Raw genomic sequence first — 6474 nt, 5'->3', positions numbered from 1 at the left:
TTGAAATATTATTTTTAAATGATCCTTTTTAAAAATTGTATTCACACCTTTGATTTTTTCTGCAATCTAACTATCATTTTTATAATTTAACAACTGAATTAACAACGATTTTATTTATTAATTTTAATAATAATAATAATAATAATAGTAATAAAAGGTAGAGTTTGATAATTGCGCTATATTATGGTTTCAAGTCTCGTGGCATTTTTCCAACATTCCATCAACAATTAGTACAATGGTGACTTTATGACATTGTATACGTTTTTCTTGAAAGAGGATGGTCGTACTCAATAATTCACGCATCTCTTCTCTCCGCAGCTTATAGTTAAAGCCTGGATGCATGACTTCAATTATTGCAAAGATCCCAAAAGCATGACATATCTGACCTCTTTATTTCCTTAGGAAATTTTTATGGTTCCGTCCCATTTCTAAAATTTTATTCCCAAACTATTTCAATTAAAAAAAAAAATCTTAAGATGCTCCACTTTCATAATACTCTCGTCCAATTAATGGACGAGTCCTTGAAGGGAGATCGTTGAATGTAGAAGCTCGGCAAATGAATGACTGAATGTAGAAGTTCGGCAAATGAATGATTGAATTTTTTTTTTACTATTTTAAATCCATTTGTGTTATTAATATTAATTAATTTAATAATATTATATTATTTTAATAATATAAATTATTATTTTTTCATTTTTTTTATAAATTAAATTGTATTTTTATAATATATGTATAATTATATTAATTAAGCATTTAAATAATTTTAAGAAGTAATATATATTTTATTGAACGTACATGAAAAATATACATTTTATTTATTATAGTGATCGTCTGTTCCACATCATGTGCCTATATTTTTGCGTTTTCCCTTGCCCAACTCTTCATCTCTTTGTCTTGAGGGAGATGAAGATGAGTCGGAAGACATATCTTGATTTTGATGTGTTATATTGGAAACCATATCCATACTGTTGAAATTTTGAATGGAAAAACCTAGGAGTAGTTGTTCATCTGTGAGTTAAAACTCAAGTAGTGAATGTGTTGGTTGTGTGAAGGTGTTGGGTTGGGTCTATTGAATTGGAGGATAATAGACATCATCAGGGTTGAATGTAGAAGTGGGTTGAGAGAATGTAGTGTTAAATGTTTGGTGTTGGGATTGGGGGTTTGAGTTATCAAAGTTTGGTTAAGGAATTGGAGTGCATTGTATGGGTGGATGTAGGTTGGTTTGTTGTTGATATTGTTGGTTGTAGTAGTAGTTTGTTTGAGGGAATGAAATGTGGGGATTTTGGTGTTGGGATGAGGTGGCATAAAATGTATGTTTTTGTGTGGTCTAGGTGTGATGGTTTGTTTGTTTGGCGGATGAAGATGGTTGGGCCCCAAATTGGGATGTGTACATGGGGGGAATGCCATGATGTATGGGCACAATAGTTTGTTGCGTTGAAGAAGAGACACATTGACAGGGATCGTTCAAAAATTGTGTCGGAGCAACATGCATAAAAGGATTTGCCAAAAACCAATCCATATATTCTCTACTTGGCTTAGACTCACCAAGTATTGTGTTCCCCTGTAATATCAAATGTCTTCTTTTTTCATTATTTGACCTTATCTTTGTTCAAATCTTACCAATATGTATCACATGCTTGGACCATATTCATGTTGTGGTGTTCCCTTAGACATTTCGGCTGAGAATAGATGTTGTTCAAATCTGAATTGGAGTTTGATCCTATCTGGCTGATGTATCTCAACAGTAAAGAAACATATAATATATGTTGTCGCACTCCAGACTCGACTATCACTATAATCAGGCACCAGGTATTGTAGGTACGACCTCCATATAAACTATCATAAGAAATATAATTATTATAATGTAAATAAGAAGTTTAAATAACTTAAACATTGTAATGTGTGATACTTACATCATTTTCTTCCATGTGTTCAATTGGAACTCGGTACCCACGTAGATGATGACGAGGATTATTTCTGTAATGCATACCTCGTTGGCACCATCTTGCGTTAACAAAAATATATATTAATGTTATGTATAATTTACTATGAGGACAATAAAGCACATTCAATGATTTTGAGTACCTTAATGCATATGGATGTGATGGCACCTCAGTACTAACAGAGGCAAACAATGGAATATGTGTGAATGCCCAGACACTGAGTAATACAACACAAACTCTTATGCTCTTCAGTCCTTTTGGGGCTACCTTGCAAATATGTCTATACAATGTTGCTAAACAAGCAGAACCTCAATTGTATGTGTTACATTTATTTAGATCTCTTATTAAAGGTAACCAAGATGAATACAACAAATTGTGACTCTTATCTGGAATCAAGAATGTAACAATGAGAAGTAAAATATAGACTTTAGCGTGAAGAATGTTTTTGCTTCCGTGGGTGAAGACTTCTTTTTTAACTCTGCTAATAGAACTTCTAGCCAAACAATTTTCAGAGAAGACCAATTTTTATCTAATGTCGTCGCTTCTACGCCTAAATTCTCCATGTAAACATCGTTTGTTACATTAGTAGGGCCATTAACAGGTTTACCATCTATTCAGAGACTGAATAACATACTCGCATCCTCCAAAGTAATGGTACATTCACCGATTGGTAAATAAAAAATATGTGTTTTGGGTCTCCATCTCTCTAATAGCGCAACAACTAGTTTGGAGTCAATTTTTAAACTTGATATTTTTGCGACTTTAGAAAAATCACCTTGTTCTAAGTACGGCAATATAATAACACTTGGTTGAATAGGAGTGTGGGAATGGACTCGGAACCTAGTGTCCTCCTGAAATGTAATAGAAAATATAATGAATACGATGATGAAAAACATGTAACTGTAGAGTATTAAAAACTTACATATGCTGCAATGTTTGTTGGTGCTCCACGGTGTGGTTCTCCCATCTACAACAAAACTATTTTACGAGATTGTTAGTTATGTTGAATTCTTATAGATGAATATATTTGATGAGTGGATACTTTGGAGTTAGAAACTGAATTTGTAGAGTTTGTAGTATAATATTTTGGAGTTTTAATATTTTAATGTAACATATCACTATGGACGTAACCAGAAAATTAAGAATGTGGGGGCGGATATATAAAATATTATGTCTCAAAATATGCTTTACCATGCAGATAAATTTTTAACTAGTTTAGATTTTGGATATTTAATGATATATATTTTTAGAACCATTTGAGAGGTTTAAAACAGGTGACAGAACACTATTCAAAATTTATCACAATTAAATTATAAATAAAGAATTATAAAATATGTATCACTATTATTTTGTGATTAAATAAAACTTCTAATTATATTGTCATTAATCTCCATAACTGTTTTGTATATTTTAATAATGTGTGTTACTTTTAATATAAAATAGGTATTATTTTCAAAATAAAAATTAAATATAACATAAAATTTATAAAAGATTAATAAATAACTATAAGAGAAAAAAGAATATGCACTGACTGTGTAAAATATTTTTATATTGTCAACTAATGAGACTCGTATATCTCGTCACATCATATTTTTATTTTTAAAATATTATTATGATTTGACAATATAAAATATTTTGATTGGATGTCAGTGTAACACTTATTTACATTGACTGAGTATCTTTAACCTCTAACTATAATCTATTAGAGTATAAATATAAAATATTAAAAATAACATTTACAATTCCATTGCCTTAAAAATATTTAAGTGACATGTATTTATGAATTGTAACAATAGTATACTTTAAAAAAGATAAAAGACACTACTTTTATATTGTATTGTGTAATAACATAGCCATTTCTTTCTTTTCTTTTTGTTTACAGAAAAAAAAAACTTACAGAAAGTATAGTACATACTATTTACCTGAGATATCTCAATATACTAATACTAATATATAATATTTAAAAATTTATAAAATATTGGTGGGGGCACTTGCCCCCATATTGGCATGAACAACTCCGTCCCTGCATATCAATGCATGCATGTAAGCCTATAGATGTAGCATTTCATGCAGGATTCCCTAAGTGAAGATACATTGCATTGCAGCAGAAAAAGGTCCTCCATTGGTTGGCCGAGATACATCTATGCTCTTCAAACTCGGACATGCATTGGTCGAGTTCTGCCTTCACTTTAATAGCCTCGTCCAAGCATTGGCCGAGTTATGCCTTCACTTTAATAGCCTCATCCAACCATAGGCCAAGCTACGCTTTGGTGTTTCTCATGCTTTGACCGAAGTTGGTTTTGGTCCATCCATTGGGAATCGTTTTTTTGACTATATAAGATGTATTTATGTGCTGCTACATCTCCTCATTCTATATTCCACCATCATTGTAATCATTTCTAACATCTAAATGACTGAGAGAAATTTAGTAGTATCCATTCACTATGAACTATTTTCACAGATATTAATGCGAGATTCTCACTTAGCAATACAAATATCCATTTATCCAAAATCCACATCAATTCTGATTTCCTTCATCTGAAAGATCGAATTGAAACAAAGTTGCAAAGTCGTGTTGAAGAAATTATTTATCACCATCCATTAATTAATAGAGACGATGATACCGTCTTTTACGTAATGACACCCATTAAGAATGACTAACAAGTCAAATCAATGTTTCATGGTCACATCACATTTTCTCAATTATCCACCATTGAGATATATGTTCGTCTACTTGAACATCTTGAAACACATCCGACTCAATCGATACAATCACACCAGTATGGAATGAGTCAAACCACTAACGAAGAACCAACTTAAAATAATGAACCTTTCATACCCAATGAAGAGGTTGGCGAAGATAGCGAGGATGATCAAGAAGAGGTCTGCTTTGAAATCTAGTTGGTACTAGCGATGATGATGGTAATGGAGACCTCATCGACACGCCTACCCTAGCAGTAAGAGCTCAACCAATTAATTTGTACAACCCACCTGTTCACATGCAAAATATATGTTTGGAAGATGTTTAACCGATCTCTGTTTTTGGAAGTTTCACATCAAACTATAATGTTGATGAAATAAAGGAGGGAATGGAGTTTGAAAACAAGGAAACTTGTGTTGTCACATCGCAACATTAACATATAAAATGTAGTCTTGATTATTCAGCGACTAAATCTGACAATGCACGATACGTAATCAAGTGTAAGAATTCATAATGCAAATTCAAATGCAGGGTTTCTTTGCGTAAGAGGAACTCAAAGTGGAAGATTGGTAAGCTTAGTGGGCCTCACACATGCACAACCACTTCTATGTCACAAGACCGAAGAAAACTCAATTCATAAATGATTAGCCAGAGCATAATGAATCTTGTTAATCATGACGCTTCTCTTAAGGTGAAGGTAATCATCTCTCATATTGCAGAAAAATACAGATACATAATATCATTAAAAAAAGGCATGGATTGCAAACTGTAAGGCCATAGAATCGTTGTATGGAAATTGGGAGACATCTTACAATAACCTACCGCAGTGGATATTGGTAATGAAAACATATCTTCCTAGTACTATTATTGAAATTCTGGTATCAGATATGAGATGTCGAAGGTAATGTCACGACACTAATATCTGAATAACAACTAAAATATAAACAGGATAAAAACAAAGAAACAATTGAACAAGCGACACAAGCAATTGTTAACCCAGTTCGGTGCAAACTCACCTACGTCTGGGGGCTACCAAGCCAGGAAGGAAATCCACTAAACAGAATTAGTTCAAAGACTCTCAGTAAACAACTTCAAGTTACAGTCTTTTCACCTAATCTCTACCCATGTGACTTCTATCTAAGAACTCTTAGATATGAGACCCTACTCACTCCCCGTCAATCACAACGGTGATATAAAAACAAATACAAAAGAAAGAAGACACACTTCAAGGGCACATACTTGATCTTGCTTAAAAGCTTCAACCAAGTAAACACACACTCGTGCTTCAAAGCTTAGAGTGGACAAATTACAATGCAAAAGTCAGTCCAATTCATACATCAATAAGATGAATGAATGGCTCACAATACACAAGCTTACACAAGACTAAAACCCTAAAACTCTCTCACTCTTTCGCTCGTTTCTTGTGTGTTTAAACCAGGTTTTACATGGCCTTTAAATAGAAGCTTTTGAATGGGCCTGAGCAGCATAAAACCCTAATCTATTTTCCTTGCGTATCTTCTAAGAAACAGCAGCTAATCATCCCTTATTAGAAAATAGACCATTCTGGTTTTAAATCAAATTACTCCTTGAATAGCGCATTCAATCTTCACATAATCACACACATATTTGCATGAAAAGCGCAATCTCAAGATACATAACATTCAGACTGAATGTTCTGTATACACATGTCTTAACATCGGGTTTGACATCTTAGCTAAATCCTGCACAACCATATTTAGACATCCTGCAGGAAGCTGATATCACATGTCAAGACAACACGTGTGATAACTTGCGATAACACTAAGTTTTACCAAAATTGATACCAACATA

The sequence above is a fragment of the Lathyrus oleraceus genome, chromosome 3 (genome assembly GCF_024323335.1).
Source record: "Lathyrus oleraceus cultivar Zhongwan6 chromosome 3, CAAS_Psat_ZW6_1.0, whole genome shotgun sequence".
Classification (NCBI taxonomy): domain Eukaryota; kingdom Viridiplantae; phylum Streptophyta; class Magnoliopsida; order Fabales; family Fabaceae; genus Lathyrus; species Lathyrus oleraceus.
Note: the sequence above shows the minus strand (reverse complement) of the source record.